Below are 13783 nucleotides of genomic sequence, written 5' to 3' on the forward strand. Positions count from 1 at the left end.
TATTTACCGTTACTTTCCCCTTTCTGTCACTGAGGATTCACGATAACACGTTGTTCTCCCCTCATCCCACCTCTTCCCTTGATCGATATGATAGACATGGGTATCTACAGATCATCGAATCGAGGCAAAGAGACAAGGATACAAGATTGCAAAACTCATATTCAATTCCTACACATATTCATGAGATTAGATGCATATAAACGTTGCGAGGATTCACCCCAACCCATAGCCCGTGAGGACTACTCACACAAGATATCAAGATCAAAGATAGAAATCATTGTTGCAATACTTGGATTGAAGTCATAATATTCTTACAATGGTCGTCAATTCTCAAGGATATTTTTGTTACAATGGTGATGGCTATAACTTTAGAGGAGATGGGAGATGGAATGGATGAACTATGGTGGTGGATCTCCTTCGATGTGGTGTAGATGGATCTAATGGGTTGTGGCTCTGTTTGGCGACGTATGGCTCTCTTTTTGGTGTGGCCCCCTTCACAGAACTTGTAGGGTTTGACCCTCGGGAGTGATGCGTCGTACCCCTACCGGTGCCTGCTAAACTCTTTGGAAAAGACTTTTGACCTCTGATCAATTTTGCTACACTTGTGACTAGAATTTTTTCAGTAATTGCAGGTCCATTTGCCATTAAGACTTGATTTCCTGCACACCATTCAAAGATATAAGAGATTGCACACCTTTGCAATAATTTGTCATTAGTGACATATTTATAGAGAATTTTAGTGAATTTCTTGACATAGCTAAAGGTTTAATCGTGAGGAAAAAGTGGCGTATTTCAAAGCCATCACACACATACCGTATAAAATTAGGATAAACAGACATATGCATGCACTTTCCGAACACATGACTATAATACGCGAAATATATCAAAGCCAGCACAATCAAATATATTCATTCCATCATAAATTGGCAATTGATGTGTGGCTCTAAATGATTTAATTAATACTTCCTCTACTTGGGTTTATTAGTTATACGTGTATTTATAGGTCATCCATTTGATCAACTTAACACAATCTATATTTTAAAAAATTATTATTGAACTTTAGATGTTATATTGTACTCCCTCCGTCTCAAAATGTAAGGCGTCTAAGGATTAGTCAAAAGTCAACGTTTTTTAAGTTTGACCAAGTTTATACACAAAAATATAAACATTTAAAGTACTGAAACAACATGAATAGATTCGTTATAAATTTTTTTTTAATATGTCCATTTGATATTGTAGATGTAAATATATTTTTCTAAATATTTGGTCAAAGTTAGTAAAGTTTGACTTTTGATCAGTCCTTAGACGCCTTACATTTTGGGACGGAGGGATTATAATGATACAATTTTTATGTTATATTATATTATCTAGGTCAAATTGGTGACCTAGTGACACAACTAATAAACTAAACAAGAGGGAGACCTTCAATCTTACACATAAATGATGCGATCATAAAGATGCAGTTGATGTGTTGGTCTAAAGGAGCAACCCTGTCACTTAAATTTTAGTATGAGAGATATTACATCATCATACCACTCGACCAACATTGGGAGTAAGTACATTACGAGCACTCGAACTAATTAATGGAGTACATGCATTATTAGGAGATCAAGCACACCCGTGATTGAACTATTTTGGATGTATTGGATACCATGCGCGCCACATCATAATGTTGCAGATGCCGCCGTATTCCTCACGACCGCGCTCGATACGCATGTAGCCCCTCTCTCCCCACGACTTCCCCCACGAGTTCTTCACTACCCAATACTTGACGCCGGGTGCATTGGCATCGTCACTTGGCAACGTGCCGTAGCCCACAAGTAGGGCTTGGTGGTTTCCCTTATTGTTGCAGGGCCCTCTAAAGATGCCGCCACTGTAGCGCCTGAACTCGGTGGTGTTGATTCCCGATAAAGTAACCACGACGGGCGCGTGGGACACCGCGTCCATGAGCATCTTCTCGTTACGTCGACGCACGTAGTGATATCTCTTGATGGACATGACGGGAGGTCCCGAGGGAGTGGTGCAGTGTGACCCATTTCCCACATACGGGTACTGCTCTGAGGAATGGATGCCGTGCTTGTCGATGACATATTGGAAGGCCTTGTAAGCAACGCCTCCATCGCAACCATGGTTCCCAGGGGTGCAGTCAACTAGTTCCTGAACGGAGAGATTGGTGCGCTTATTATTCTTGATGAAGTGGATGCTCTCCATCGCTCCAGCGGCAGCAATAGCCCAGCAGCTTCCGCATCCCCCCTGGCGCTTCACGCTGGTGAGAACGCCGTCCACGGTCCGCCAGTCGATAGTGAGTGGCAGATTGTCGGGGTAGTACTGGCTGGGCTGGTGAAGGTTGAGCTTGATCTTGCCATGGGGTCGGATCTCGAGGGGCGAGCAGTTGGCGAACGATTTGGCATACTCATCTTGGGTCATGTCCGCGAACAAGTTTAGATGATGTTTCACATGCGCTCCGCCCTCGTTTAGCTCGTACACAGCGCGTGCCTCCTCCTTGAAGATGGCGAACCGCTTCTCCTTGTCGCTAGGGTCGCCATCGCGCCTGTAGAGCGCATACCATCGCTCGTACAGGCCATGCATGCTCTCCTCCGAAGCAACATTCTCCGAGGTGACGTAGATTCTCTCCACCGCAGGCATGCTTGCCGTCGACGTGCTCATTTTTGGCATGCTCGCTGCTAGAGCCATGGACGCCAGTGCGACCACCATCATGAGCGTAGGGAGCATGCCTCTCGCCATTGAAGCAGTATACTACGTAGTTGTTTGGGTGGATTCTGGTGAAGTGAGTGTTCTATGGATATCTGATCCACCTCCTTATATAAGAGAGTGAAAGATAACTACATGGTTGGCCATGTCCTTTATTCTACCACAGCCTAAAGCCAGCACGATTCAACCGTAGACCTAGCTAGCTCTAACTATCCACAATATATGTATTATAGGTAGTATCATGCATTATATGCATACATAAAAGTTGATGTGCCACTAAAATTAATGATGAGAAAAATCATATTGGTATCAAAGCTAGATACCATATAATAACACGTACAACAAGAAAAATAAATATCAAATAGATCTTGTACACATATTCGCATTAAGATTTTACAAATCAATAAATATAAGAAGACTACGATAGTAAAACATGATATCATTTATTGTAGAGGTAATATCATACACTACTATTGTATGAATGATACTGCTATATGATACTCCCCATTGTGACTAATCTCATGATGCATCTATTATGCCCCTCATATGCGCACGATAGTTACGTGATAAAACAACATAATACATGTGTATTGCTATGGGTAGATCATGTGTTTAGCCTATGCATTTAATAAAACTATTATATTTGGTTATTAGAAACACTAGCATGGGGACACTCGCAAATGGTAGGGCAGCATATGTCTTGTTTAATTATTTTGTATCTTTGCTCTTTAATTGCCTTAATGTTGCTCTTAAATTACTTATCACCATGTATATTCACATTATATCAAAAGATAAGATTTTTTTCATAACCACCAAAGATATTATAGAAATAAATATCATAACCGCACCTAACATCTTTAATCGTATTTTACAGTTCATAAAAGTAATTTTTTGTGCTACTTCCACAGTAATAAACATTTTCTTCATTTTTACGAGGTGCTTTAATTCCATATTGAATTGAAGTTAGGTCAATACCTATCTCATAGTGTTTAAATGAGTCATTTATGAAGCAGAGTATGTTTTCGTTCCACATTAGATGTAATCTAGAGAATATTTTGTAAGATCGTATTCTAGTCATATTATCAAACGATCATCCTTACTCTTTATGTTTTTTGGGTTGTAAATAACATGTTTTCCTTTATGTTGAGTTTTAATAATAATATACACTTCTCTCGTGTGCAAGTGCATGAATAATTATCTACTGTCGAGACTCCTTCTTGGACCACCAAACCTATCTCTTTCATTTGACAATAACTATGCTAGTAGGTTATGGATCACAACTAAAGTGCAAAACACTCATCTAGTTTACCTTCTAAAAAAATAACCTGTAAAATTATAGCAAAAAAATATTGCACGTCCCATCATATCCACTGTGCCAAGATATCATTGTGATTACTTGTTTAAAATTAAGATGATCTATTTGGTGTGGCCTCATTTGGGTGTGAATACGAAATCATTGGGTCTACTAATAAAGGGGTCCACATGATTAATTTTTCTATGCTATATTTTTGTGATAAATTTAGAACATGGATTCTTGCAATACAATTCGATTTTGACGATACTTAATTAAGACGACATATTTATTAGAATCAACTACAAAGACTGTCATATATATTAAAACTAGCTAAAGTGGGGTCTTATAGTAAGTATCATGCATTCCATGAATTCAAAAAGCTAATGTATCACTATAATTAATGATGAGAGAGATCATGGTGGCATCATAGGTAGATATGGAGAACCGTATCTTAATTAGCACGTAAAACAAGAAAAATTAATGTCAGAAAGATATTATACACAATTTTGCATTTAGGTTCTACAAGTATATAAGTATAATAATATTATAATAATAATCGCATGATACCATATATTATAGAGATAATATCATATGCATGATAGTACTATATGGTATTACCAACTTTGACTTGCCTAAGACGAGTCTGATTTTGAATATATATATATATGTCTTCCGAACATACTATGTATTCAAATATAAAATAAATTTGCAATAAAATTTCACTATACTATCTCCATATCGGTTTATCTGATTTCATGTGTGATGCATGTAAAATGCATACATCCACTTTCACTACAGCCAGTTCGGGTTTCCCTAATAATTTTACTTCGTCAGTGAATGTCCAAAAATCGTCACGGAGACGTGATACTGACGGTTTAGAATTCGGTGGGCAACCCGTCATGGATCCGTGATGGCCAAGCCCACACCTAAAGCCCACCTGGCCCAGTAAGTCGTGACGGGCATAATCGTCATGCGGTGGCCTCCCGATCGAGACCACCGTTTCAGACCAATCATGGAGCTGTCATTCCAATGATTGATCTGGCAGGACAATGATTGAGTTGTCAATCCGGTCGGGTGACATCAGCGTCCACGTGTGTCTACACGAGGCCCATTCCAGTGCTAACACCTTGCACCTAATGATCAAAACATTTTCCAGTAAACCATTGACACTTGGTCCAATCATACATGGAGGCGTGTTGACCCTGAAAGAGTCGCATGAGGACATGTGTCCGCTTGCAAGCATGCCACATGGACGAATAAAAGTTGGACACATGGACTTGCGCATTTCCGACACTTGGACGAATAAAAGTTGGACGCGTTGATAGATAAAAGCTGGCCTCGTGGACAAATAAATGTTTGTCACGTGGATTCTTCGCGACCTTTTCAACCCAGACTGTGGGGCCCCATACTAGCTGTCCGAAACACCCGTTATGCATACTCATTCACGATCTCATGATCAGTGCGTCGTTAAGGCATAACCAACCAGGTATCAAATACATCATCCATTACAAAACCGAATAAAAATGTTACAACAGGTCGCATTGTGGGATCCCTGGCAACTAGGGTGCCATGGACCTACGGTTGCTAGGCCCACGGTAGCTACTCAGAAACAATCGCTCGCGGAGGCTCCTCCCGAGTGAGGATCCACGAGGTATAAAACCCACTTGTAGACATCAAGATGGAGCAGAAGATAGGCTCGGGGAGGAACTCCCTCGCGGAGGTCCCCGAGCCACCAGTCTCTCCAAGTCAGAGATCCCCTTTGTGGGGATGATAGGATGAAGGAGGGAAGCATTGGATTCCCACCTCTCAAGACCTGCAGCGAGTACAGGAAGAGTGGGTCCCGAAGACTACAAGACAAGCCGGGCTGGCGCCACACACGTCATGGGTGGGCTCAAAAGCTCCGTCCCGAGGAGGCGAGATTCCATTGCCTCTTTGGTGATTAAAGCAGGCTCGACGAGGACCAAAGCACCAAGACCCTATCCTTGCCTCTTTAGTGCAAGGCCGGGTGGACGACATAAGCTGCCAGAGGAGGCGTCATGGACGACCTCAGCGCCTGCCATGGACCAGCACTTTAATCGACCATGGACTATGTCCATTTTATAAGGGGCGCGAGAGCTTCCCGTCCTCCGTTTGGAGATGTGGCAACCCTTACCCCTCAAGATATTTATGGGGAAGAGGACCAGCTCCCCTATATAAGGACTAGCCTTGCTAGCGTAGAGAGGGACGATCTAGGGCGATCACAAACCCTAGATACTTGTACGTTCATCTTCTCCATTGTGATCTGCAATACAACCACCAAGGCAGGATGTAGGGGTTTTACCTCTCCGAGGGCCCTGAACCTGGGTAACTGTTGTGTCTCTCTTTGCAATGCCATTGTCGGGAAGGCGACGACGTGATCTTGATTCTCCAACGTTCGAACCTCTCGGGTTCGATGATACCCGTGTTTCTAAGCGGACACGATTCTCCGGCACACATGACCCATACTTATATAAGAGCCGCAATGGAAGGAGATCAACAACCACACAGCGGGAATACTTTAGACGAAAGTGTTCGCAAGGCCCAAGTCATGCCATAAACCTACATGCAACTGACTAGGAGAATGTTCCTAGCTCACATAGACGTCGTCGAATTCCTTCTTCTTGTGCCGAATTCCTCCAAGTCTGGCCAATTAAATAACCAGGGACAAAGCCATGGCTACATTATAAATTATACTCGCAAACCACCTTAGAGATAAGTAAAGGATATGCAATTTGGCAGTAGGAAGGAATATGCAATATTCTAGGGATACAAGGAGTGATATATAGTTTCTCTCGAGAATATGACATCTCTATATCTTTGTTGAAAAACCTTTTCAAAACAAGATTCTTTTTTAGACTAATTGGTAAGGGTGACCCATTTTTCCTTCCCGGCCATCTCAATATGACCCAAAACACATTTCCAACTTTCCACCATACCTCTAATGTACAATTCCTCTAGTCCCACAGGTATTATTTCCCGGATCCTTTGGGAAACTCCTTTATAAACCAAATCTCTTCAGCGTAAGTATCATGCCTTTCCAACCGTCCAGGGACATGGCTATTCGAATAGTTTTACACTCTGCAGTGGTTGTACACTTTCCCAACAAGATCCGATAAATCCATCAGGATCATCCCTGGTTTGCCAAGCGTCAGTACGCAAGGCTCAGATAACCGATCATAGTTTTTCGTTTGCTCGCCTTAGCCTAAGACATGCCACCTAGAGTTGTACCTCCCAACACCAGAGTCCGAGGGGATATTGATGAGCGCAGATTGCACACCGTTGGGGAACTCCAATAGGAAGGTATGATGAGCACAATAGCAAGTTTTCCCTCAGTAAGAAACCAAGGTTGAATGGACCAGTACGAGAAAGGCGTGACTTCTGACATTACAAGAAAACTGTCCAACTATGACGTTTTAATAGTGATGCTGTAGGAAAATGTCATAATTTTATGACGTTTTTGAGCCACGCCGTCGTGCGCTGCTAGTGGGGGGCAAAACGTCATAAAATAGTGACGTTCTGCGGTAAAAACATCGTTCGTTGCTTAAACGAAAACGTCATAATCTAACCGGGATAGATTACGATGTTCTAGTGCAGCCTATTGCGACGAAACAAGATCGTCGTTTGGCTTTCCGTGTAATTGAAGTTGTGACTTGGCTGCCCTGTCATCACTTTTCCTCAGACATGTGGGACCTATGCATCTCGCTAATTTTTTCCCTGTGTTGCCCACCCTTGTGTTGGGCTGCTGGTGATATCCTCCTCTATTGGGTTGTCCTCTATTGGGCTCTTTATGATATATCTCTATTTTAATGGGCCAGCCCTACTGTTATCACGACGGCCCAAGCGGTGAATGAATAGCTAGTCTGACGGCCCATGCGGTGGATGCACTGCGCTTGCGTTCTCGCTAAAAAAATTTCCCTGTGTTGCCCACCCTTGTGTTGGGATGCTAGCGATATCTTCCTCTGTTGGGCAGTCCTCTATTGGGCTCTTTATGATATATCTCTATTTTAATGGGCCAGCCCTACTGTTATCACGACGGCCCAAGCGGTGAATGAATAGCTAGTCCGACAGCCCATATGGTGGATGCACTGCGCTCGCGCAAATTAATAGACAAAAACTGCTCTTGCGAGGAGTCGAACCCTCGACCGAGCACGAACACTCGACCGAACTGCTGCGCTACGCTTCAGTTGTTGACATAGCAAAGATAGGAAGTTACTTATTCCAAAAATATCACAAGAAAGATAGGAAGTTACTTATTCCAAAGATAGGAACCCAAATGGTTCCAAAAATATCATAACAAACTCTCCTCTTCCTCGTCGCGCGGGAAATTTCCCGCCTCCGCCCGCCTCCCGCCGCGATTCCCGCCGCCGCCCGCCTCCCATTGACCCCAGCTGCCGCCGCAAGCTCCCCACCCCCGGATCCGTGCCTCCCCGCCGCCCGCCGCCCCGATTCACGACCTCCCGAGCCTCCGCGGCCGCCCTCGAGCCGCACCTGCTGCCCGCCGCCTCCCGCACCTCCCCGAGCCACGCCGCCCCGCCGCCGACCCCTGCCGCCCCGCCTCCGCCTGCGGTGGAGCTGCCGCCGCGCCCTGCCGCGCTCGTCCACCGGCTACCACAGCGTGCGGCACAGCCTCTTCGGCCGGTGGGGCGCCGAGATCATGCGCAGTGGCGAGCGGTTCTGGCTCGGCACGTTCGACTCGGACGAACTCGCCGCCCGCGCGTACGACATCATGGTGTGGCGCTACGACGGTGCGGACGGGCCGCGGAACTTCTTCGACATCGACAACCTCGTGGTGGCCGAGTTCGTGGCACCACCGTTCAGCATCGTTACCCGTGCCGAGAAGCGCGCCGTCCGCCGGGAATACATGCGGATGTCCATCCGGAACCGCGATGAGGTGGAAATGGCAGCCTTCCGTGCGGCGCATCCGCAACACCTCGCAGAGGAGCTCGAGTTCTACGCGCAATTGGTAGCGCAGCGAGCTGTGGCGGCCGCCTCTCGTCCGTCTTCATCCTTGGCACCGCCTCCCACTATCGTACTTGACGATAGCTCTGACGACGATGATCCCGATTGGATCGATAAGCTGGTCGCGGAGATGGAGGCAGAGGAAGCCGCGGAGGAAGCCGCCAAGAAGACCGCGGAGGACCCCGATTGGTACAACAAGTTGGTCACGGAGATGGAGGACGAGGATGCCGCGGAGGAAGCCGCCAAGAAGGCTGCAGAGGATGGCGACAACTCCTATTTCGATGAGGACTTCTGGGATAAACCCTAGATTTCAACGATCCGATAAACTATCTACCTAGTGTCAGTGTTAGTGTCTACCGATGAACTATCTACCTAGTGTCAGTGTCAGTGTCTACCGATGAACTATCTACCTAGTGTCAGTGTTAGTGTCTACCGATGAACTTCAATTCGAGTTGCCAAGAAAAACTCAAACAGAAGGAAAAAAAAGTTTAAATACATATACATCTCCGAACAGATTTAACTAGTTTTATCTTCTTCGAATATGCTGCAGAGAACTATCAAGAACGAGGCTGAGTGCATGGTTATTTCATGTGAGAACCCTAGGAGACATAACACGGAATGGTGCATAGTCTATTTAGGCAACGTCGAAATAATCACAAGTACACAAATATGTGATAATTTTTTACCTCAAGCTCATATGTGACTATTTGTTAAGGATTCACAACTCTACCAATATGTGACTATGTTTTACTCCTTTCTTACCCGAGCTGTAAACCAAGCTGCGTAGCTTCTATAGTAATTAAACTTGGTTGATTTTAGCTAACATCTCTACATGGCAATGCCTTAATTTGTTATCGAAGGATTGAACAAGTTTGGCTCCAGAGACTGAGCAGTCTATGTAAAAAACAAGGCATTCATGCATAACCACACTGGAGATATAAGTTCTTAGTACTAACACATTCGATAAGTGGAACTTAAGGTTCTACATACACACATTAAACCTAAAGGTTCTTAGTTGTCCATTACAACACCAGACATAAATAAGTTCCAAGGGACATAACATATATACGGCGGCAAGGCATCAGGCTGAGGCATGCATGGTAGGTTCACATGTTGTGACGCCTCTTGAGAATCCTGCCTGAACGGGGAAGGCGAGGACCCAGCACAAACCTTGCAAGTGCCTCGTGGTCATCCTGACCCTGCCACTTGCGGGCGCTGTGGCGAGTGTCCATAGCATGCATCTCAAGGGAAGCCAGCAAACTGTCCTTCACCTTGCAGGGATAGAAGGGGCAAACATACCTTCCCCTAATGCAGTGTCTTCAGCTTCCGAGATTCGAACCTCTTCAGCTGCCTCTGCATGTAGGACTCAAAGTTGTCCTCGTCGACGTCATCATCTGTGTTGTACTGCAAATAAAATTAGTTAGTCATGTGCTTCATACATTAAGGACAGTATACCAATACAAGTGGTTGCAACAAACTTAACAGACATTTACTCGATGATTGATCATATATAGAAAGCTTAGAAGTGCAATCTCCATATATACTGGTGCATATGCAAGATAAAATCAAAAGAAGCCCTATTGTATATCATATTTTTTGCTGCATCCATATCAGCGGCCGTTGGAGTAACTCTTATGCAAGTTAAAAATGGTGTTACCAACTCCAAACAACAACATGTTGAAGAAGTGCAGGAGATCTGCGCGTCATTATATTAAGCTTAAGAGGTGAGCAAAGAAGCCTTACATCCACATTTACATCAACCACCAAGTAGCACCACTTTGCGTGATGCCGCTGCCGGTAAACCGGCCTCCTAATGTACATCTCTCATCGTTCCACCTCTATATGCTAACCAGGCCTGCCATTTATCTAAGATGAGGCCTAGGATTTGTTAGTTTTGATATTTTTATCAAGTTTTGATATTTTATTTGGGGTTCTTTTTTTCTAAAAGACATACTACATATTCTCTGTAACACGCATACACGCACATCTTACCTACTACGATTTCCTATGCACCCATAAGTACGTATGAACGCACACACAACTTGAGATTGATAAAATCAGGATAGAAACATGCGATAATTAAGTCAATGAAAACCATTCGCCATCAACAAAAACATGATCGCCTCTTGCTGAAAAAGATCCGCCACGACAAAACACCAAATCATCACTCTGATGATCCTAACCATCGAATGGTTCTCATTGACAACATCGATATGATCTTACTTGCAATAATTAAATCGGTATGGAGAGAGTAGCACAAATAGTTTTACTAGATGATCTTACTTGCAATATGAATTCGATGTTGATATGCCGGACACTATTATCAATGATTATTTTACCAATTGGTTAACTAACACTCATCTGCAAATCAGTGATTACTTTGCCAATCAGTACATTATTAGACATTATTAGCCATAGCAGCATCTTTTTCCCCATACAAGACACAATTCAGAGCATCCACTATCAGTCAAGGTAAAAGTATATCCAAGAATTTATTGACAATATCCAAGAATTTCACCACAACAGTTACTAGACCTACTACATCTACTACATCGGTTACAGCCGATCCTACCTATAGATATCGAGCATCGGTTAGATCTACTACATCGACATAGCAGCGTTTACTAGATCTGAGAGGGGAGACAGAGATTTACCTCGCAAGGCTCAACGTACTGGTTGGCTTCATACAAGAGTCGATCTCCTTGTAGATCGCCTCCGTCTCCGCAGCGGTGCGAGCGGCGCCTCCTCCTGCAGCCGCACCGTCAGCGACGGCACCAGCACTGGTAGCAGCCGCCACCGCACCGGCGCCCAGAGCAGCACCAGCCGCTCCCTCTCCGCCGTCCGCCACCGCACCAGCATGCGCAGCCGCTCCCTCTCCTGCTCCGACCTCCAAAACAGCAGCAGTCGCGGCCAAGTTCTTGTCCATGGCCGGATCTGTGCTTTAACAAAGAAATGGGAGTGGAGAGAGGTTGTTGGCCAAATTGGGGTTAGGGTTTTCTCTTCCTCTGCTTTTTGCCAGAAATGGGGATGGTGGGGAGGGGATGAGGCCGAGTGGGGTTAAAATAGTAGACTCTTCTGGACTGTGCGCGTGGGCGTGGACCCGTGTGTACGCGGAAGAGATACAGACGGTCGTGTACGCGGAAGAGATACGGACGGTTTGTTAGCAGAACAAGTTTGTGTTAGCATGTAAATTTGGAAGTACTATATGTACAAATTTGTGTTAGCATGTAAATTAATTTGGATCAAGTCGTATATTTTACATGTTGTTTCTGAAGATATGCTGATTTTACTGATAGACTTGTTTAGTTCTTCATCCAAAAACAAAAATGTACAAATTTAAAAAACAAAATTATATGAAGAATTAACTCAATAAAGTAAGTATTGATAGCCCACCATGCACAAGTGTGCCAAATATTGGCACCATCCAAGGTGGTTAATTTGCTCTATATTAGGGAAAGTTAGACCCCTTTTTGCCCCTAAAACCCTTGTTTCGACACCTCCCGACCATGGGGTCACCATGAAACACACAACCAACCTAGCTAGAAAACCCAAGGTAGCAAGGTGGGTCATGCCATCATGCACAAGTGTGCCCAATATAGGAACCATCCAAGGTGGTTTGGTCGGTTTTAGGCCAAGCTAGACCCCTTTCGACCCTAAAACACTTGTTTCGGCACCTCCAAACCAGGGGATCACCATGAAACACAGAACCAACCAATAAAACCGAAGTTATCAAGGGTGGGGCATGCCACCATGCACAAGTGTGCCAAATGTTGGCACCATCCAAGGTGGGTTTCTATGTTTTAGGCTAATTAGACCCCTGTTTGACCCTAAACCCTTGTTTCGGCACCTCCCCACCATGGGATCACCATGAAACACACATCCAAACTAGAAAACCCAAGGTAGAAAGTGTGGAGAATCACATCATGCACAAGTGTGCCCAATATAGGCACCATCCAAGGTGGGTTTCTATGTTTTAGGCCAATTAGACCCCTTTTGACCCTAAAACCCTTGTTTCGGCACCTCCCCACCATGGGATCACCATGAAACACACAACCAACCAAGAAAACCAAGTTATCAACGGTGGGGCATGCCCCCATGCACAAGCGTTCCCAATATTGGCACCATCCAAGGTGGTTTTCTATATTTTAGGCCAATGTAGACCCCTTTTGACCCTAAAAACCCTTGTTTTCGCACCTCCCCACCATGGGATCACCATGAAACACACAAAGAACCTAGAAAAACCAATGTAGCAAGTGTGGGGCATCCCACCATGAACAAGTGTGCCCAATATAGGCACCAGCCAAGGTGGTTTGCTATAGTTTAGGCCAAGGTAGACCCTTTTTGACCCTAAGCCCCCTTGTTTCAGCACCTCCCCACCATTGGATCATCATGAAACACACAACCAACCTAGAAAACCTAAGTTACCAAGGGTGGGGAATGCCACAATGCAAAAGTGTGCCAAATGTTGGCACCATCCAATGTGGGTTTCTATGTTTTAGGCCAATTAGACCCTTTTTGACCCTAAAACCCTTGCTTCGGCACCTCCCCACCATGGGATCACCATGAAACATACAACCAACCTAGAAAACCCTACGTAGCAAGTGTGGGGCATGCCACCATGCACAAGTGTTCCCAATATTGGCACCATCCAAGCTGGCTTGCTATAGTTGACATAGGCATCCCGGATGGGCCTGCCGAAGAAGGTACCCGGAGTTTGAGGAAGGCCCACGACCCGAAGGTTATGAAGTCCGGAAGCCTACTAAAATATCGACTATGGTAAATAGAGATAGATTAGGAATA

Source organism: Lolium rigidum, chromosome 7 (assembly GCF_022539505.1).
Source record: "Lolium rigidum isolate FL_2022 chromosome 7, APGP_CSIRO_Lrig_0.1, whole genome shotgun sequence".
Taxonomy (NCBI): domain Eukaryota; kingdom Viridiplantae; phylum Streptophyta; class Magnoliopsida; order Poales; family Poaceae; genus Lolium; species Lolium rigidum.